Source organism: Pimephales promelas, chromosome 3 (genome assembly GCF_988280905.1).
Source record: "Pimephales promelas chromosome 3, fPimPro1.hap1.1, whole genome shotgun sequence".
NCBI lineage: Eukaryota > Metazoa > Chordata > Actinopteri > Cypriniformes > Leuciscidae > Pimephales > Pimephales promelas.
The window spans coordinates 30711075-30734977 of record NC_142771.1 but is presented as its reverse complement, the minus strand read 5'-3'; positions in this window follow the sequence as shown (position 1 = coordinate 30734977).

Here is a 23903-nt window from a genome sequence, read left to right as displayed (position 1 = left end):
CCATTCACCAACACTGGGCATGCGCATGCCGGTGTAAACAGTGGCTGACGAATCAGGGAAGGATACATCATGACTGATGACACCCAATCATAGAGCCGAGCGTCAGCCTCTGCGTCATCGTTTTTAAACTCCTCAGTTTTATTCTGTCTTCACTGAAACGCCCTCCGGAGATTCAAAACGCAAAACGGAGCTGCAGCGTTTGTAAACTTCTCCAGTTTAGGTTTTTGTTTTTTTCCGTTTTAGTCTGGACAGGAGGTGCAAACGTAGCGAAAGGTCTCAGTTTTTAAACGAAAACGTGGACGGGGCCTAAAACACTGCTGTAGTGCTAATATGAGTGTTGAACATGGTGACAATCTACAGTTGGGTGTGAAAACTCAGCACAGGGTTTAGGATGTGAAGATGTCGCACTAAACTGGTGTGTGGCACAGACGTGTGTAAGTTAAACATCATAAAACGTCGTTTCAGGCTGATGATGAAGGGCACACAAGTCATACCTGCAAGCGTGAAAGTCATTGTCCAAAGTGTCAAAAGCCTCAGCGCTGGTAAGTGGGTGACAGCTTCAAACACAAAACCCCTGTAGACTCTCATTAACTGCAACAAGCTCTAAAATGAATTCTTGATCTGTTTGTTTTCATGTCTATTTGTTGCTGTAACAAGAACAACATGTTGCCCAATCAGGGTATAGTTTCTAAAAGTGCAAATCCCAAGAGGAAAACACAGTTGCTGTGTCCGAAATCTCCACTAAAACCACTATATAGTGGAGTAGAGCACTAGCTCACCAGCATAATAGAAACACCACTTTCGGGCACTACTCGATCGACTCTTGGCGCCGTTGATTACATCATATGTTAGCTGGTGCCGAGCCAGCTCTGGGCTAAATAGATTTTTTTAAATAAATACATTACATTCTCCAAAATTTAAAAACTGAAAGTCATTTCTGGCCGTTTCTGTTATAATGCGCTACTCCACACATGATTATGGCTTATTTTTATGATAAGCACAATGCATGATGGTATGTAGGGCTTGGGTTAGTAATAGTGACCATCGGTTGTAAACTACTTTTCAAAATGCATTCTGGGATACATTAAGTGGATTATATAGGGTAATAATCATCACTATACATTCGAACAGCACTACAAAATGGTGAGCTCACTATGTAGTCACTATATAGTATAGTCTGGGTGATTTCGGACACAGCATGTGCCCTTTAGTGGTCCTTTATTGCTTGGTTCATAAAAGCAGAATGACATCTACCAGCCCAGAATAATCTATTGTGCTAATTGGTGTCTGTACTGTCTTGTTATCAGAACCCACTCATTTGCATGACTGTTGACCCCCACCCCCACATTTCTCCTCTCCTGTCCTACTTCCACCCCTCCCCCACTTCTACTCTCTTCCCATAACTTCACCTTTAACCCCGTCCTGTTATCCTGAGAACCTGCTAATGAGTGACTGCCTTACAGCCCCGTGAGACAGAGAATATCCACTGTATATTAACTCAGGCTTTCGTTTATGAGAGGACCTGGGGGGGTGGATCTGGAACATCAGTGAGAACAGCGTCCCTCCCGGGGCCGCACCAATTAACGCAGTCGAGACCAAAAGTGCTGTCCTGCTTGATTTTGTTTGTTTATTGTGTTCTTTTAGACCCATGTCTTCTCGTATTTTTTCTTGTGTCAGCTATGTTGAGTTTCGGATGGGCTTTGTGATGTGAAGTATCTGTGTAGTCACAGGGGACACAATCTGCCAATGCGGGACAAGGGGAAGAATGAAGCCATTGGGAAGCGATACTGTAGGCAATCGTAAGAGAGAGAGAGAGCATCTGTGGAGGGGTAGGATGACAGAGCGCTGCTGTGTGAGAATCTCACAGGGAACTCTCACAAAGTGCTGAGCAGGAGAGAGCGAGTGTGCTGGGAAAACGCTGAGACTCTTTTTGTGTGTGTGATGCTAATCGCAGTTCACCCACTAAGGGAGAAGCGTGAGACGTGGGAAAAATAGCACTGACTGATAGGACTGGCGGATGAGCTCATTTGTCCTAATTTCTTTCTTTCTTTTTTCTTTTTTTTTTGTCTCATCGGACTTCGAAAAGCAGTGGGTGTTTTCAAGGTTAGATGAAGTGTGGTTTGCCAGCTTCAGTGGTAATTCCTAATTAAACAGCGCACTGTAAAAAATAATATTACAGACTCACCAATGAATTAGTGAATGACTCACCAGTCTGATTTGCAGTCTTGGGGTAATACATAATACATGTAATCATCTTACTTTCTTTCCAAGTAAAGTGTGAAGCAACTGGTAACATTGATAATAATACAGAAAATCTGCATATGAGAGAGATGTGTCACGTGATAATGCTGAAAATTCTGCTTTGCCATCACAGGAATTAATTACATTTGAAAATATATTCAAATAGAAAACAGTTATTTAAAATTTAATAATGTTTGACAATATTACTGTTTTTACTGTAGTTTAATTCAAATAAATGCTGTCTTGATGAGCATAAGAGACTTGCAAAATGTTACCAACTCCAAACTTGGTTGAGTAAATACTGTAATTAAAGGAGTAGTTCACTTTAAAAGAAACTTTTGCTGATAATTTACTCACCCCCATGTCATCCAAGATGTCCAAGTATGTCTTTCTTCAGTCGAAAAGAAATTAAGGTTTTTGATGAAAACATTCCAGGATTTTCTCCATATAATGGACTTCATTGGTAACCAAACGGTTCAAGGTCCAAAAGAGAGTTTCAGTGCAGCTTCAAACGATACCATACGATGAAGAAGGCTCTTATGATCCTTCGAGTTATGACTCGAAAAAAGATTTGCTCATTTTGATGAACGAGTTTGAGCAGGAGAGTCACGAACGCTCATCACAGAACAGAGCAAGGCGAGCATTTGAGCTTATAAAACTTAAACTTTTTTATTTATTTTTGAAATGACAGATCGTTTCGCTAGATAAGACCCTTATTCATCATCTGGTGTCGCTTAAAGACCTTTGAAGCTGCACTAAAACTCTCATTTGGACCTTGACACTTTTGGTTCCCAATGAAGTCCATTATATGGAGAAAATCCTGGAATGTTTTCATCAAAAACCTTAATTTCTTTTCGCCTGAAGAAAAAAAGACATGGACATCTTGGATGACATGGGGGTGAGTAAATTATCAGCAAAAGTTTTTTTTAAAAAAGTCAACTACTCCTTTAAATTAAAATAAAAGTTTAGTGGAATTTAGTTGTACTTATTAGTTGTAGCAGACCAAATAACTGGAGCTCATTACTGATGTTTGGAATGTGTTGATCTTTTTATCCATTTAAAGGGTCAGAACATTAAAACACTGTCTATGGGGAACATTTACCTCAAGGTCAGTCTCACAGATGGCTACCATTTTACTTTAGGAAAAAGCTGTGAGTTGATGCAAAAAAGTCACTTGACTAGTATTTCTGCTGCTCAATATTTTTCTCAGAAAAGGGACCCATTCACTGTCCCAACCTCTCTGATGTTTGTATTTTTGGTTCAGAGAGAGCAACTGGAGCACATTTGAAATATCTGCAATTTTTATTTAATATAAAAAGGAAAAACTATAAAAAGAAATGCTATATGTAATAACAAGGCAATTATGCTTTGCGTAAAATCATTTATTGTTATTTTAGCAAAAAGATAATACAGATCCAAAGCATTTCAAAAAAATGAAACCATCCTTCATATTCGTTTTTTAAATATTTTTCCAAAGTCAGCTGAGAGGAAATATTATGTACATTAACACGGACAGGATCCTTTTTCACAGTCATGTTTTGTTTTTATCGAAGATCTCACTTTCATACATCACATTTATTGTGAGGTCTGTCTGTTTTCCATGCTTCGGTCTGGGTCTCAGTCTTGTGTTAGCGTTCTCTGCAGGTAAGAAGTATTAGAGCCGGTCTCAGGCGCCTCAATGTCACCATTATGACCTGCCGAGTCCCTCAGAGCTCATAAAGCTCCTGGGCCTTGCACTATCCCGATACCTGATCTGCTTCCCAGTGAACCCGCCTTTACGACCCCCTGACTTCCCTTCCCTCAAGGGCTCGGGACGCACCAGTGGCCCCATGGAGTCAATCTGTCTCTGGTACAGTAACCGCTGGCTTTTGAAGCTCCATTTGACTAATTTTACCCATCAAAAGAGGCCCAAACATGTGAGTGCGATGCCTGGGTCCTGCTCTATCAATGTACGCACATGCAGGAAGAGAAACCATGACAGATGGGACGGCCATTCAAGGTCAGCAATCTAGCCAATCTGTAATAATACGCTTCTTGTATAATCCATTTTAGATTTCACAGTTTTGGCTGCTTTTATTTCCCACTACGCAGTCGACGTCTCAGGTTTCAGTCTCTTGTGGTGTCTTTTAACCACGTTTTTGGTTTTTGATTTATTGAAGTTTGACGGTTATGGGTTCAATTCATTGAAGATAGGGATAAAGAAAAAAGCATCAATGAAACAAGACACATAGTTCTAACATTCTCTGTGAGATAATCTTGTAGTCCTTGTCTTGTAAAGCAGTCTTCAAATGACGTTAAGATTGTCAACACTAAGAAAACCCTAAGGATGTGGAGTAAGGTGTCTTTTATGTGGTGGTCCATGGGGGCCACAGGAATTGCATCCTTTTAATGTGAAGCAGATGTGACTGTGAGGTTGTTAAATGACTTTACAGCCATGTGAGATATATGCTGGATACACAACACAAGACACAGAACCCGGCCACAATAATCACCAAAGAAGACAAACTGCCTTAACATGGGTTCTTATGCCTTCACTCGTCTGCCTTAAAGGAGTAGTTCGCTTTTAAAAAAACTTTTGCTGATAATTTACTCACCCCCATGTCATCCAAGATATCAATGTCTTTGCTTTCTTCATTCGAAAAGAAATTAAGGTTTTTGATGAAAACATTCCAGGAGGTCCATCATTCCATTCAAGGTCCAAAAGACAGTTTCAGTGCAAACTGCAAACTGTTCAAAGGGCTTTAAACGATTCCAGACGATGAATAAGGGTCTTATCAAGCGAAACGATCGCTCATTTAATTAAAAAAAAATAATAACAAAGTTTAAGTTTTATAAGCTCAAATGGTCGCCTTGCTCTATTCTGTGATGCATGTTTGTGACTCTCTTGTTCGAATCTTTTTTTGTGTCGTTTGGTTCATTCAAGAAAACAAAATGAATGAATTGAATCGGGAAAAAATTCTTTCATTTTGAGAACAGAGCAAGGCGACCATTTATAAAACTTAAAATTTGTTTTTTGTTTTTTTAAATGAGCGATCGTTTAACTTGATAAGACCCTTATTCATAATCTGGAATCGTTTAAAGCCCTTTGAACAGTTTGCAGTTTGCACTGAAACTGTCTTTTGGACCTTGAACCGTTTGGTTCCCAAGTCCATTATATGGAGAAAAACCCTGTAATGTTTTCATCAAAAACCTTAATTTCTTTTCGACTGAAGAAAGAAAGACATGAACATCTTGGATGACTTGGGGTTGAGTAAATTATCAGCAAAAGTTTTTTTTTTTTTAAGTGAACTACTCCTTTAAGTTAAAGTAAATCACATTTTGGGGCTGTAAAATGCTTTGTGGGGTTGCAGGTTTTAACCATCATCAGTATTTCAGTCATCAACTATGAATCTGATTCTAATTCAATTCCGGTTTATTTCATTTTCTTGATCCAGAATCATTTAAAGCTACACAGAATCGTTTTTTCTCTCATAAATCCAACATTATTACATTTTTTTTTTTTTTGAAATACAAAAGTGTGTTTTGTTTGTTTTGAATTTTTTTCTCAACTCATTTGAAAGGCAAATTTAGTCAAACCAAACGGGCACTGCAAATATATAGACAGTGCCATTTAAAACTTTGTAGTCAGTAAGATTTTTTATTTATTTATTTTTTTTTAATCTCTTTTGCCCGCCAAGGCTGCATTTATTTGCATTTAAATATTATTACAAGTTAAAATAACTCTTTTATATTTGAATATGCTTTAAATGCAATTTATTTCTGTTATGCAAAGCTGAATTTTCAGCATCATTACTCCAGTCTTAAGGATCACATGATCCTTCAGAAATCAGTCTAATATGTTGATTTAATGCTCAGTAAACTTTTTGTATTAATATCAGTGTTGAAAACAGATGTGTCAATAGTGTCTTTTCTGAATTAATTATACTCAGTAGCAGCACAAGTCAAGTCGGGTGCATGGGTAGGGTCAGAAACGCCACACGATACCGAGACCACCACCTGTTAGACACAGATTTAGTCTGTCTGCTATCAACTGCCCCCCTCTTATTACAAACACAGACCCCCATCCCCTCCTCTGCTCTCTCTAGACGTGCTGCACTGGTCAGCTGACTGAATCTTCTGCTCTATTTGGCTCTCTATACGACTGGCTCATTCCCAGGGTCAGTAGTAAACACGCCAGCCCATGTATCCACCTACCGGGGTCACAGACCTACTCTCTTCTAGTGGGTGGACACCGGCGTCCGTCCCAGCATTGAATCGGCTCAATACGACCCGACAGCTTCAGTGAGAGGCCCTTGAAAAGGCTTTTAGAGGCAGAGCAGGCACGGCCCGAGCCCTTATTTAAACAGGACCCTTCTTGTTTAGGTTTTGTCCACTTAACATTATCGGACCTTATCTCTACGGGACATTATCAGATGAAAAACTACCCAGGCTCTTACTGAATGTTCTCACTCTTTCCTTTGAAACATTACAGGAATAATATTCAGTCCCTCGATCAACCGCATTTGCGCCATAATGTTGTTTTAAAATGAATTTTCATGTCCTTCCTTTTCTTAAAAAAGAAAGAAGGTAAGGCACTTGCAATGGAAGTGAATAAGGCCAGTCAAACGTTAAAATCGTACCTGTTAAAATTGTACATTCACAAGACGTGAACAACATGCATTGTTGGTTTAACTTAAATTAAGTAACCTGGGTTGCTTTAAAATTTTAAGTTGATTGAAATGGAAAAAGTGAGTTAATACAATGAAGGAGATTGATTTAATCATCAGAAACTCAAAATAATAAGTTATCTGAACTAAATAAATGATTTCAGTTGATTTGACAAAAGAAGAAATGTTGTGATAACAAATCGTGAAAATATTTTTTTTTACAGAATAGAATTAATAAGAAGCTTTTATTAATTCTCATTTCTGCCTTTCAATCCTCCACAAATAAGACCCATTTACCTTAATTGTGAGTGCTCTAATCACAATTCTGCATTATTCCACAAATTATTAAGCTTTACTTAACCTGGTTCAAAACATTTTCAAAAGAGTGTTTATGCTCACCAAGGCTGGATTTATTTGGTCTAAAATACAGTAAAAACTAAATAAATAAATGAAGCCATGTTGTGAAATAGGATTACAATGTAAAATAACTGTTTTCTATTTTAATACATATTAAAATATAATTAATTCAGTGTCACATGATCCTTCAGAAATCATCAATATGCTGATTTTCTGCGGCGAAACATTATTATTAACGTTGAAAACTGTTTGTAGAAACGAATGCATTTTTTCATGATTCTTTGATGAATTAAAAGCTCAAACAGTATTTATTTGAAAGAGAAATCATTTGTAACATTATAAATATCTTCTTTATTGTCACTTTTGACCAATTGAATGCATCCTTGCTGAATAAAAACTATTCATTTCTTCTTCTTTTTTTAATTGTACAGACCCCAGAGTTTTGAATGCTAATGTAATGGACAGAGACTCGTGGTATGATTAGATTGAGGCGGAGGTCTCGCAGAGTTTGCCAAACTCATACAGTGAGCGTGGGAACAGACTGCATTTCCACAGGTTACAAGGATCCTGATTTCCCACAAGAGGAATCACAGAGGAGCAGGTTAACTCGCCACATTTGGACTCATTTAAGAAACTGCTGTAAGCATATGGGACTATTAAAACAAGGATATGACTGGCTCAAATGAGCTGTAAAAAGTGTTGTAATATGACAGACAAACTCCTTTGAGTATGGCTATTATTAGTCTATGCACAGTTGGATTAAATGGATCCTTTAATTCATTTTCCCAAATGAATCCCTCATAGTGCTTGTCTTGTTTTATCTCCTCTTCAGCTTGCTAAATGCATCTGTAGGTCAGCTGGTGTGCTTTTCATGTTTAGTTCAGCCGTAAAACTTCTTTTATTATTTGAACACAAATGTTCTTGTGGTGAGACATCAGGAGTGTAATTCTGACCACATCTAGAGCATCTGACTGGAAAACAGCGTCTGGGGATCCAGTAAAGATCAGCGAACTGGGCACCGGCATATGTTTTTGATGCAGACAAGGTTACTAAAACTTAACAAGCAGGATAACCCTAGTCAGCTATAGCTTCATCGGAAAGCTGATTGACTGTATTTACCAGTTAATCTTTGCTGTGCTGGTCCAGACCAACATAAACCGTGTTTTTCATAACACTGATTCTTTTCATCAGGGTAAACACACTGTCCTGAGCCCAAAAAAATCAAGCTCAACATAAAGCTCTATGGTTAAGGATAAATGAAAACCCATTACTGTTTTAGTTAGATTAATTTAAGTCAGTTAGTAGAGGGATTTCACACCAAATGAATGTCCACAGCTGATAACTGTGTCATCTGATCTGTCCATGTCTCATTTTGTGGTCACTTTGATTTTTCGGAGCGCTTGTGGCAGTGTAAACATTCCTTAATCACATGGTGCTTCCAGAAAGAACACCCTTGTTCCTGAGTAAACAGTGTTTACATCCACTAAGTGTACAGTAGGTGTACATAAAAACTATTTTGCAAAACTGTATTTTAAATAAATAAATAATCTTTGAAAATAAACTTGCATGATTATTTTCTAAACAAAATAATCTATATATAGGCTATATATGGCTTTCATATATGGAGAATATAATATTCCTACTCCTGCGAGTAGGCCTATTCCTTATTTATTTTTATTACAGATTGTTTTTGTTTTCTACTCCCTGACATTTGGTCAATACAGCCAGTTTATGACACTTTACACCGTGTCCTAATTAAACGCGATGCGTATATTGGTATATTTTCTATGTTTTTGTCCTAAACTAGCCACGACGGTTTCCAATTCCAATTTTTTTTTCAAAGACTCCGCCCACACGCTGCTCTGATTGGCTGTGGGTTTTGATTGATTTTGACACATCTCGAATTCGCGTCACGTTCATAGACTGTAAAAGGTCGCGTCTGGTGAGGACAGACAAATTATTTGTCACTTGAATCTTATCGCATCGCGTCTGGTTAGGACACGTGTTACTAATAATATAAATAATACAATTGTCTTTTTGCAAATTAAGTTGCAGTACTATTTAAATTAAACAATAATTTATATTAAAAAAATAAGTAGATGTTTGATTAATATTTGTTTCTGAAAAGTTGCATGATTAGTTTAAGTAATCGATCATTTAAAGTATTATGGTACTCTTTACAGTAATACAAAAGTATTCATAAATAAATAATTTTAAAAAATGAAATATTAAATCATTTTTTTATTTTTGAATACAAGTATTTTTTTGAAGTTGCATGATTCTTTTATTTTACAATAATTAAAAAAATAAACCATTTTAAATAATATTCACTTTACAGTAAGATTCTATACTTTAACATTGCATTTGATAGCATAAACTAACAACAAACAATACCTTTACTACGTTCATTAAGCTATATAGGTTATATGTTAGTTTCTGTATATAATAGAATATTTATAAGCATTAATAAATGCTGTAAAAATGTAAATTATAAAAATATATATAGTTTTTTAATTATACAAATTAGAGATTAATTAAAAATTTGTTTTAAAGTGGTAAATAAAAACTGTTAACCGTTCTAATAATAATTTTATTTTCTTTATACATTTCATTTCTTGTCTAGGACACCAATTGAACCTGCATGGACTGCCCCCAATGTGTAGATCTCCTAAAAGAGTGGTTACACTGACAGAAGTTATGGAATTATGCCAAACACATGTCCTTTTATCCACAAGGACAAGTTTGAAGCTCATGCAAGTACCACCTGTTGTCCTCAACATTCACCGTCATTCCACATCCTTTGGGGCTCTTGAAACCACTTGATCTGATGTATGAGACTTATGCAAGATCTCTCAACTCTGAGGAAATCCCTCAAACACCTCCTGTCCCATACAGATTAACTAGGGTAACCTCATGTCTCGATCCTCGTGGAACCAACTAGCATATCAGACTAACCTCTGATTGTATTCAGTCCGGTCGGCAGCAGCCATAGACAAGGCCACACTTGCTCCAAGTCTCTTTCCCACAACCCCCAGGCACCTCTGAGGAAGTCATCCATGCCTAAATGTGCCTCCTTAATCAAAGGCTGAATGTAGAAGTTGTCCTGTAGGTTGGCTGCAGTGATTGCAGCATTAGCGAAGCACATGCTCGCCTTTCAGGGCCCAACAATGAGGCCCATTGTGCTGCTCCAGATCTGTCCGTTCTAATTTAAGATGGAGCTCCAACAGAGACAATACAGGGGAGATTGCATGGGCTCTGAAGATACAGCATGTCCTAATGAGCGAAGGAGAGAAAAGGATGGTACACGAGCGTGGACACATTGGCGATAATGCACGAGAGGCCGTGATATGTTGTGAATAGCCACAACTAGGCATTTTAGAAAGAGTTCAGAGTACACGACAACGTTTGCTAAAAACGCTTTGGCTGTTCATTTTGGCTGTTCATCAAGGTCCGAAACAAAGTTCACGTTTTGATACATTTTATATTTTCAGAAAGTTTTGGTTTGGTTTCACACTGCAATTATGCAAGCACACTAAAGAACTTTACGCGACATATTTGCTGTCGTCGTCATCTATGTGGGCTGCATCTTGACATTGATTGGTTTAGTAAATGGACTTGCATCTGACGTCAGCGTGTTGTCAATTCGGCGGGTAACTTTGACAACATGAACGAACAGACGCATATCGTTGCGACTATATTGTTATTTTTATGGCATACACTGTAAAAAATGGCTGTGAAATCTACAGTTATTTACGGTAGATTTCACAGTAACATTACTGTGTAAGATTCTTACAGTAGAATACTGTAAACTTTACAGTAAGACCTTAAAAATCACAGTAGTCCAAGCATTACAATTACTGTAAATACAACTAAAACCACAGTAATTGTTTTTGATTCCACAGTGTACACATAAAATACTGTAAATGGAATTACAGTACCCTTACTGTAAAAAATGGTTCACAGTAACTTACTGGCTAATTGTTGCCAGTAAGTTACTGTAAATTTTACAGTAATTTTTTTTACAGTGTAATTACCTGCAGCACCAACTATACACAAGGCTAGTTCAAATTCCCCATTGTGCGAACATTTTATTGTCGCTGACAGAAAGGCAACTTATTATGTCATTAGACCATCCTTCAAGTAAAAAACCTTGTCCCCATGTGCTACCACGGCTCATTTTTCCTGCTACCTTCTGTTTTTTCGGCTTTTTGGGAACCACCAGAACTACCTGTAAAAGGTCTGAAAGTCCGAACCATGCAGAAATGTTTTCACACTATAAACGAACCAAAACTTTTTTCAGTTTGATCCGGACTGAGACCTCATTTCGTCGGACCAAATTTGGTCCGGACCATGGTCTGGGGGATTTTGATTCGGACCAAATTGAAAAGTCTGAAAATCCGAACCAAACAAGGTAGGTGTGAAAGGGCCCAACACAACAACACTGTTTTAAGAGCCTGAAAAAGCTAACTTTTAAAGACAGTACCATTATATCGCCTACATGTAAACTACTAAAATGTGAATTTGTGGAAACGATGGCGTCATGCGAACGAGTTTTAGTCGCATAGTGTTTCTTTACAACGTGACATCGCCAACTACTGGCCTGGCATGAATGGTACAGTTTTTTTTTTTTTTTCGTGGATCCGTGTGAATCTGTAGGCGAAAAACGCAAACCTACATTCATTAAACATATTTATTTTTAGAGAAATTATTACTTATATTCAGCAAGGGCACAAATTCATCAAAGAGATAGTTAAGACATTTAAAATGTCACAAATTATTTCTATTTTTAATAAATGCTGTTATTTTATACTTTTTTATTCAGGAAATCCTGAAAAAAAATGTAGCAGGGTTTCCACAAAATATTAAGCAGAACAATTGTTTCCAGCAGCCATAATAATGTAATAGAAATGTTTCTTTGAGCAGTAAATCATTATATTAGAAAGATTTCTGAAGGATCATGTGACACTGAAGACTGGAATAATGATGATGATAAATTCAGCTTTGACATCACAGGAATGAATTACATTTTAAAATATATTCAGATGAAAAGTTATTTTAAATTGTAAAACTTCTGAATGATAGGGGACATTCCCTGGCATATAAACAGTAACCTAATATGGGTGCTGCAATGAATGGAATAGAAAGCTGAACAGTAGCCAATGTAGCTGATGTTGACCAGTCAAATGAGGTTATTTTGAGTTTGTAGTGCGATGCTTTTAAGGATTAATTTCCTCTCGGCATCTGTTCTTTTAAAATGTAGGCCATGTTTTAATAACTGGGGGTGGTGGTGGTGGTGGGGTGGGGGTCTGATCCTCTAATTAAGGCATGAACCCCCAGGAAGTCAAATTAAATGTTCAGTCCAAATGGTCTTAAAACTATTTGTTTCAACAGTGTTTTTGTTTCAAAAGTGACTTATTCATTGAACCATTTAGAAAACACAAATGCAGTCATTATAATAGATTTACATTTCACAATTATATTTTCAAAAAGCTGAACTGTTTTGTTTACAGTAATACATCCAGTACTCTGGTAGTTAGCTAAGGACATAGATACCATGAGATGAACCTCAACAGATTGTGCTTTAAAAATGTCCTATAAAAATGACTTTTTGAAACTGCAGACCTCCCTGAAAGTCATTGTATAGTTTTGCACTCCGGGTTAGACTCTGGCTCTGGTCATGTGGTTTATATGAGATATGACAAATGAGGCATGTTGCCCCGTACTGGAACTCAGTTCAACAATGAAAAACACATCTCTCACAGCAAAAACTTTCCATGTAGAGTGTTTTTCTTTATGCTAAGACTGATTGTTTTAGATTTGAGTATGACTCCAGTACAACATTAGCTGATTTTATTGACTTTGGTAAAACGTGATTCGCTTATCACCATTTGTAATCCTAGTCTGTTTTCCTCGTGCTGTCAAAAAGTGGTTAGTATAATCATGTTATTTTGACAGTCAGAGCCCGGTCGTATTTGCTCGGATCTGTGGTCTGATAAATGTTATCCGCTCACTGACCTCACATTTCAATTCATCTTAATTGCTGAATTAGGAAGCAAAACAATCCTATGCTTAAACAATTCATATGAGTGTCAGATGAGGCAAATTAATGCTTAAGCATACTATAGCAACAGTGATAAATATACAGTATACTGCCATTTGTTTTTTTAAGTACATTTATACTTTTGTTCAGCAAGGATGCATCAATCTGATTAAAAGGGACAGTTAAGACATTTATAATGTTTACATAAGAGACTTCTTTCAAAAATCTTGCCAACCTCAAATTTTATATAGCCTATTCAAATTCAAAACTTCTGATTTACTTTGACTACTTGGGTTTTAAATTATATTAAGTATATATATATATATATATATATATATATATATATATATATATATATATTTATTTACTTTGACTACCTGGGTTTTAAATTATATTAAGTATATATATATATATATATATATATATATATATATATATATTAGGGCTGTCAACCGATTAATCGCGATTAATCGCATCGAAAATAAAAGTTTGAGTTTACATAATATATGTGGGTGCACTGTGTATAATTATTTAGTATATATATATATATATATATATATACATACACATGCATGTATATTTAAGAAAAAAATATTATTTATATATAAAATATTTGTATTTAATATATAATATAAATTATATATAAATCTATATATACACGAAAACATTTCTTATATACAAGCATGTGTGTGTATTTATATATATATATATAAAATAATTATGTACAGTGCATCCACATATATTATGTAAACACAAACTTTTATTTTGGATGCGATTAATCGTTTGACATCCCTCATATATATATTTATATTTACTTTGACTACCTGGGTTTTAAATTATATTAAGTATATATATATATATATATATATATATATATATATATATATATTAGGGCTGTCAACCGATTAATCGCGATTAATCGCATCGAAAATAAAAGTTTGAGTTTACATAATATATGTGGGTGCACTGTGTATAATTATTTAGTATATATATATATATATATATATACATACACATGCATGTATATTTAAGAAAAAAATATTATTTATATATAAAATATTTGTATTAAATATATAATATAAATTATATATAAATCTATATATACACGAAAACATTTCTTATATACAAGCATGTGTGTGTATTTATATATATAAAATAATTATGTACAGTGCATCCACATATATTATGTAAACACAAACTTTTATTTTGGATGCGATTAATCGTTTGACATCCCTCATATATATATATACAGTATATATTACTTAATATAATTTAAAACACACACACAACAGCTAACTATCTAAAAGTGCTAGCTGTCTCAAAGTCCTGTCTCAAGCAGGTATAAAAACATTGTATTTATACCTGGTTGTCATCCTGATAATTAATGTTTGAAGGAAAACATCCTGACCCACGCATAACCACAGACTTTTTCCTTATGCAGCCTCATCACATTCTCTCACGCCAAGTAAAATTATTAGGATTAACTAAAAACAAAACTTTTTTTACTTTGAAATAAACAGTGTGTAAGACCTTGGAAACTCGCGCAGCATGTGTCTGATATGAACTATTTCAAGGGTTTCATAATTACATCCAAAACAGTTTTCTGTTTTCCTTGGTCGATCTCCCTTTAGAATAACTTCATGACATTAGGCACGGTCTTAGTCCTGTATCCGAGATTCAAGCTGGTTCTTTCAGAAATGCAGCTGTCTTACATCATGGTTCCTATTATGCATTGAGCCTAAGCAAATAAGGACTGTCCTGCCAGCCCTAGTTATCCTGAGTTATGCTCAAATAAGCTCGTTTTGTGAGCTACAACCACCTAAATACGTTTCAGATTACTTGCATGTGGACAAAATAGAGATGTTTATAACATGGCCTGGATTTGGCCGTTTTTATTGTGGCTGTTTACAGTGTGTCATGGCAGACATGTTAAAGGAAGAGGATCTATGCTTTAAGAAGGCGTATAAAGCCTGAGGCTGGGACACAAGCTCTTTTCTTTCTCTCTGTATGTGATTAGGCTCAGTATCAGGCTGTTTAAGAGAACTCTTTCTTCTTGGAGAGAAGGCGGCTTTTAGGGGCTTTACACAGGGGTGCGCTGGAGTGGTACTTCTCCTTTCTCTCTTTCGGCGGGAGGCTATTTTGATTTAAATGAAGGCTATCTGTCAGAGAGGGTGGGCAGGTTCTTTCAGGTCTGAAGAAAGAAGATGCTGTCAACAGACCTGTTTGTGAGCTGTGCGGACATGCACGCAGCAGATGTGTTAAAGAAAGCGCAGCCTGTCGTTACAAACTCTGAATAAGTTCTCTTCCTTTTCTTCAGAACAGCTATATGCTAATTTCCAAGCCGGCGGTTAGAGAAGTTGGATTCTCCTGGCTTTTAGACCTGTGGTGAGTGCACTCATGACACAACTTAACCACAGTGACTAACTTTCCCCTCTTGATTTTTACAGGCACAGAGAGCATGATGTGCCTGTAAAGTACCCACAGCTCCTCAGTGTTGCCTCTTAAAATATCTGTTCTTACCATATTTTGCTTTTAGATGTTACTACTCTTCAAGTGGAGTAGGGTGGTGATGGCGCAGTGGATAAGACACATGCCTTTGGTGTGAGAGACCCAGGTTCGAATCCACTGTGAGACACCAATGTGTCCCTGAGCAAGACACTTAAAGGGGAAATGAAGGGGTGAATCAAGTTTACATGATTTACAAGATGGGTTTCCAATATAATCAACAATTATACAAGGAACATTACAAATGTAAACATTTAGAAAAAAAAAAGAAAAAACTTTGTATCTTTCACCGCCAGGGCGCCGCCATTGTGCAGTTGACGTCACAGGGTTGGTTGGCTCAAGTTTAACAGGCTCTGGGCATTGAAAATCGCGACATCAAACTGTGTTTATACCAGTGTTTTGACCGCGAACGACTAATGTTAGGTACAGTCATTAGACAAAAAGACGACGTCTCATGTTATATGTTGACAAACTGCACATAGAAACATTGTTCGCGATGTCTGCCGTCAGATATTCCCGTCTCGTCAACAACATGTAAGTTAGCATGTATTTGTTAAAGGGGAAATGAAATGTCCATATTTTCGCACTGGTAATGCTAGCTAGAGCCTACATATACTAGGAAAAAGTGTCTCCGCTCTGACATCCTTCAGGGAAAGCATCGTCGCTTCCACACGTCTAACTCACGGCACGGCATGGTAAACGTGCGCGCCAGTGATGCAGAATTGACCACGCAATACATGCTCAAGATCAACCTCTTGACAACAGATGGACTCTGACACGGAGGGCATCGCAGGACAACAGCCACACTGACACCTGGTAAGTTAGCGTTGCAAACCCACTCTTCGCCCCAAACCACCACCGGCTGTTCTAGCAACGTAAATTACATGTTGTTGACGAGACGGGAATATGACGGCAGACATCGCAAAAAATGTTTCTATGTGCAGTTTGTCAACATATAACATTAGACATCGTCTTTTTGTCTAATATCTGTACCTAACATTAGTCGTTCGCGGTCAAAACACTGGTGTAAACACAGTTTGATGTCGCGATTTTCAATGCCCAGAGCCTGTTAAACTTGAGCCAACCAACCCCGTGACGTCAACTGCACAATTGCGGCGCCCTGGCGGCGAAAGATACAAAGTTTTTTTCTTTTTTTCTTCTAAATGTTTACATTTGTAATGTTTCTTATATAATTGTTGATTATATTGGAAATTCATCTTGTAAATCATGTAAACTTGATTCACCGCTTCATTTCCCCTTTAACCCCTAGTTATAGCAATTGTAAGTCGCTTTGGATAAAAGCATCAGCTAAAGGAATAAATGTAAATGTAGTTAACCTGTGGCAAATTCAACTGAATTTGGAAAGGTACACACCTCTCAATAAAAGGTCAAACAGTTGAAAATGCATATCAGAGCAAAAACCAAGCCTTGAGGTCAAGGGAACTGTGGCTGTAGAGAACTTAGAGACATTTATATCAAGACAGAGAACTGGAGAAGACTACAAAAAAACAACAACAATTGGCTGTATTGAAGGTTAACAGAAGCATAGCCTCCGTAATCCTTAATGGAAGAAGTTAGGAACAACCAGGGCTCTTCCTAGAGCTGGCCTGGGTGTAAAACCAATCGAACATCTCTGGAGAAACCTGAAAATGTCCATCCACCGATGGTCCCCATCCAACCTGACAGAGCTTGAGAGGATCTGAGGGGAAGAATGGCCAAATTGCCAAATGCAGATGTGCAAAGCTTGTCGCATCATACCCAAAAAGACTTGAACCTGTAAAAGTGATTTAACGAAGCACTGAGTTAAGTGAATACTGATGCAATGTGCTTATTTTGCTTTTTCATTTCTGATACATTTTCAGAGTTGTCTCTCAAATCTGTTTTGTCATTATGGTTTATGGAGTGTAAATGTATGTGGGAAAAAAGTCATTTAAAGTAGTTTAACATAAGGCAGCAACATTAATGTGAAATAAATGAAGCCGAGACAACAAAATAGTGTCGGCGGAACACTAGTGGAATCCATGTGTACCGGATCTGGGCTGATACTATGTTTCTGTCTGGGGTGTGAATACTTTCACAAGGCACTTTATATAGTTTTATATAGTATAAGTATTGCAACTCACAAATCATGTTTCACCATACCACATTTCAGTGTCAGTATAAGGATTTGAGCTTTACAGATTTCTGATGCTCTGTATGTGTCAAGCTAGCCATGAGCATCTCAGTGTATGAAGGCACCAGTGGCTCTCTGTCATAGCTGTGATCAATCACCCCTCATTTGCCCTCCGCCGTATAGGCAGCACCTACAAATTCAGAAAATCCTCTGCTTTTTGTATGACAAGGTCTCCTAGGGTAAGATCTATGGCTCATCTCCCGGTCTGGTGCTCGGAGTGACAGAAAAAGAGTGAAAAGGATGACTGATAGTGTGTGCATCGAGCCCAGGGGTAAACAAAAGAGGCTTGGCTTGGAGAGCCCGAGGCAAGCCATCTGCCAGAGTCAGTGAGAGCTGCTATTGTCCGTGCTAGAGGAATGTTCGGACAGATTGAAGAGGCTTTGCATGGGTCATTCCTACAGGGACGGCAGCATGAGCAACAGGGGTCAGACTCTTTCCACGCAGCAGATGCAGCCTGCGTTTTCAGCAACATGCATGGACATGTACGCTTTGATAACCTGCAAACTAGCCCGTTTTGTCATCTTCATTAGGGCATCGCACACGTGGTGCGCCAGACTAACCATTGACGTCTAGTTTAGTTTTAAAGTTGGCCACCAATGTCGTTGATCAAAGCTGCTTCAAAAGTAATCCTCTTACAGTCATCTTTCATTTCAGAGACTTGTTCTGAGAATGATATGTGCTCTTTTCAGAAAGAAAGCACAAATTGCATGCGTAATGCGGTTGACTGGGCTGTTGTTCATAACTGGCATTGCCATCGAGACGAATGAGAAACCATCTGAACGAGCCACTGAACCCCAGTTTTGAATTATTAGTTGCTTAGTTTGTCATGGCCAGTGGAAATTTCTTCTCAAACAGAGAGACAAAGGCAAACCACAGGGTCACGATTGGATGGCAGCGAATTGCAGTCAAGTAAAGAAGCATTAATGTATGTGTGCTTGGAGGGTGACCTCTGACCCTCTCAGCAGGTGTTGGTGACCGAGCTTTCATGGGAGAGGCCCGCGGATCATGTGGGGCTGGGACTTGAGAGGGACAGATGTTGTATGGGGAATGCCCTAGGGGAAAGTGTGGCGCTATAGAGGGACAAAAGAGAAAGACTCCTACAAAATCACACAGCCCAAACAGGCTTGTCTCCTTGACGACCGGTTGCTGTGACAGCGGCAGTGAATGCTCTTGGAGACGAATGCTGTTGGTCCTTCCAGCTCTACATACTTTCAAATACTCTAGTCAAAACTGAAACCCTACAGGATGTCAAAAATAAAATCTAATATGTGCTCAGTGTTTTAAGTAGTTGGCTGATGGATTTACAAGTGAGATGGTGCCAAGATTGCTTTTAAATATTTTCCTTCGTTGAAGAAAAACAATATTGTGGCAGTACCATATAAATAATAGGTTACACTTGAGACGCACTTCACATTGAGTTTTTGTGCATTAGATAAAATGTCAAAATTTATATTAAAAAAATCCTATCTATCTATCTATCTATCTATCTATCTATCTATCTATCTATCTATCTATCTATCTATCTATCTATCTATCTATCTATCTATCTATCTATCTATCTATCTATCTATCTATCTATCTATCTATCTATCTATCTATCTATCTATCTATCTATCTATCTATCTATCCGTCTATCTGTCTATCTATCTATCTATCTATCTATCTATCTATCTATCTATCTATCTATCTATCTATCTATCTATCTATCTATCTATCTATCTATCTATCTATCTATCTATCTATCTATCTATCTATCAGTCTATCTGTCTATCTATCTGTCTGTCTGTCCGTCCGTCTATCCTATCTATCTATCTATCCATATATCCATCTATCCGTCTGTCCGTCTGTCTGTCCGTCTATCTGTCCGTTCGTCCGTCCGTCTGTCTGTCCGTCTTATCTGTCCGTCTATCTGTCCGTCCGTCCGTCCGTCCGTCCGTCTGTCTGTCCGTCTATCTGTCTGTCTATCTGTCCGTCCGTCCGTCCGTCCACGATCTTATCATTTCCACTTGCTTTTTGTCCTAATTTTGAACAGTATAGGTTGAAACGTAAAAATTATATATATATATACATACATACTGTATATATATATATATATATATATATATATATATATATATATATATATATATATATATTATAATTAATTGTTAGTTAATTATTAGGAACTATTTAGTTACTATTAATCCTATCTTTAATACTATTACTGTAATAAAAATAGTAATATTATACAGAAATATTAATACTATCTTTTCATTTAAAAAAAAAACACATTATGTCAAATAATACAATTCATATCTGTGTTGATTACAGTAAGTATCCAAACATTTATTCAATTGTATTCCAATGTACAAGATCAATTATCAATTCAATCTTATACATGTTCAATCATCAATGCATTTTTAAAAGTGAATTTGAGCCAGTATTTCTGTTTAAAATAATTTGCTTCATAATCTAACGAAATGGTCTAAACAACAAAACAGCTCATTGCCATGTGTCCTGTTTAACATATCTAGGAGCTGAAGAGTGGCTAAAGGCACTTGTGGCAGACGGCAGGGCAGTCTGGGAGGAGACGGGGCTCTGCTGGAGGCCTGCGGCAGTCAAATCACTCTATGAAGTCACTGGCACTGCTTTACACAAGAAACTGTGGAATTCACTGGCCACAGACCATCCCATCTTTGGACTGCAGAAACTCCAAAACCACAGGGAGCTGCAGACACAAGATAAGGACAAAAAACCCTGCTTATTCCAGATATTCAAGTTAGTTGTGGTTTGTTGGTGTCAATCAATTAATGTAAGATCCACAAAGACGGCAACCAAGAAAAGTACATTGTGTTCATCCACAGCTTGAGTTGGTACAGAAGACATTGATTCAGATTTCCCACAGGAAATCACAAATCCTGTAACTCAATGCCAAATCTGTCATAATTCAGAAGTAACAAACAAACCCGAAAGACTTCCAGAAAACATTGGCACAAATCACAGGAGAGAACTATTTGAGTCTTGATTACTTCAGAATGTTTTATTATAATGCTTGAAACAACATTGCAGAAGGGAACATGGGGTGAGGGATGAATTGAATTTGTTTATCAATTATTGCAGTAATTAAAAATAGTGCTGGGAGATGGAGCGTTGCAGTACAGACCTGGAGCAAAGCCAAAGCGTTTCAGTGCGTTTAATTAGAAATCACAACAAAATATATAGTGAGTGACAGAAGAAAACTGACACATGGTGGAAAATCCATTGCTTAAGTGTGTATATCTGATCTTAGATCAAATGTAGGACACTTTCCGCGCAACTTTTTATAAATGAGGTCCAGACCCTGGTGATCCCCAGAAAAGCTATAAACTAAAACCAAAAAACAGGCCACATTTTACGTGACTTTACTCAACAAATGCTATGACAACGTCTCCCCGGCTGGTGTATGCGCTTCCCGACAGTCCAGAGTGACCATTTGTACTGGATCGGCCAGTCTGCAGATGCATGACATTAGACTTGGGTCAGAGTGCAGGAAAGCATTGGTCCAGCCTCTGAGTAGAACGGGGCCAAGTCTTGAACTTTAGTCTGAAAGGCCCAGGTCAAGTTGAAATATTTCAGCCATGAATGAACCATCCAGCTTTAACCATGTGTCCATCTGGACTGTTTTCAACACATCCTAGACCTGTGAAAGACTTTCTGGGGATATGACAGAGACTTTGGATGAAGCTGGTTTGGAGAACATCTTGAAGCATTTTGAGCATGATAGGTCTTGGATTTTGTTATTTACTGTAGGTTGAACTGAATTGCATATCATCCATTTGAAGGTCACAGTTCTAACAGAAACTTAATGTGAAGACCTAAATATTTTTTGAGCGCTGTCAGGTTGGAAAAAGCACTGATATTTTATTAATTATATGCAAAGTCATAGATTGTGGCAGTGCTCTCTGGTTTTCATGGTGGTCTGAGAGGATCTCTGTGGATTAAGTGGTTCAAAAGATAAATTCTCTCTTTGTTCTCTTCTGGAGCAAATAAGCCGCTGCCCGAGGCAAACCATGGCCTTTAACAGAAAAAGACATTAATTGCACACAATTTTATTCACAAAGTAAGGATGTGTTCCGAGCATTATATAAAACGGTTTCACATTAAAATGCAAGATGGATTCGATCGGGACGGTAGATTGTTAATCGTAAAAATCGAATTGGAATGTCGGGATTCTGAAGGTCAACTTCAGCCAGAGGTCATCGGAAGCCGAGCTGCAGCTTTTTTTTAAATGTTATGCTGTGGAAGTTGATGTAGTTGAAAATGTGAGTCCGTCAGAGGTCATGTGGGCCTCTTTTATACGCTGCAAGTGGCAGCTGTAGCCAGTGGGTCTGTTATCTGACACGCTTCGGGCCTCTTTTATGAACTTCACCCTGCTTTATTGGCGAGTGTGCTCGCATGTGCTGCTTTTCACATCTAAATCACCCAAACTGACAGTGAGGTGTAAACGTGTTCATGTACAATTAAAAAGAATACATGTAATTTTTGCAGTGAGGAATTTGGAATGCATTCGGGAAAATGAGGAAACCTCATGAGCACGAGGAAACCTATTATTATGCATTACATTTGGATATTTTTTAGAAAACTGTACATGCAGATAATGTAATATTAACTAAATAAAAGGCTACTTAGGTGCAAAGAGAGTGCACTTTCATGACAATGTTTATTACTCTAACACTTAAGTACACTTTTAAAAAGCGCATGTTTTTATATCAAATTAAAAGTTTGAATCCATTGTACATTTTCAATCATTATGCTTTCATAATCTTTTGGCATGCTTTAAAGACGTACCCTTATTTTGATGTTGACTAACATACTAAATTACTTGTTTATAATCTTTATAAATGTACTAAAGTGCAACTTCATTATAATTGTGTACTTAGATATGTATTTAAATACATGTCATACAAGTTTTCATAGAGTATATTTTAGTTTAACATAGATGCTTGCCAGTATATTCGGCACATTTTAACCATATTTCAAAACACTAGAAGAAATTATGATATTTCACATCAAGATATACTTAAGTCCTACTTAAGAGTGTAAAAAAAGCCCTGTAAAGTTAAGTTAATTACATTTAATATAAATTAAAACTATAGTCCTTTGTCATTAAATTGAAAATACTGTAAATTCAATTTGCACAAGCATATTTTTTTAAAGAATATTATCCATACTCTTTTTTAAAAAGTATGCTAAAGTAAACTCCTTTCACAATGCCAAGAGGACAAGAGAAAGGATTTTAACAACATAAAATTGGGATAAAAAAAAAATGTATATTTTGAAAAAATACATATACACTCATATGTATATACATAGTGTATATGTATATATATTTTGAAAATAATTCCTTAAGTCTTGTATCAGCTCTATTTATCTAATATTACAAACAAAAGTCTATGCCAACACGCACCAAGCTTGTGAAATTGTTTCAATTGGTCTACAAATAGTCCATATTATGTGACCGATTTGAAAGATATTGAGAGGGATCACAGTTAAGTCATTCATAAACTGTCTACATAAGCAGATCTACAGGATATGGCGATCAATCCTCTTCAGCATGTTTTCAATTGTAAGCCAAGATAAATGTAGAGACCTTATCGTAGGGTGGGGGTCCATGTTTTGGGAGGGGGAGGAGGACCCCCTCCCAAAACATGGGAGGGGGTCCCACCTCCCCCCCCCCCCCCCTTCATATTCTACTGAGGGGTAAAATGAACAAAAAAAATGAAAAACATCCATTTCCTTTCAGGTTACGGGGTGTCCACAGGAAGCTCTGTGTTTTCATATCAACCTGACCAGCCACTGCTCCTCTGACCCGAGGAATGTAAATGTGTTTAAATTTCCAGGAAGACCCCTGATCACAAAAAACACCCAGTCATTTGCCTGAATTCCACCCTCCTTTCCTCTCAGCCGAGACGTGGAGCAGGAC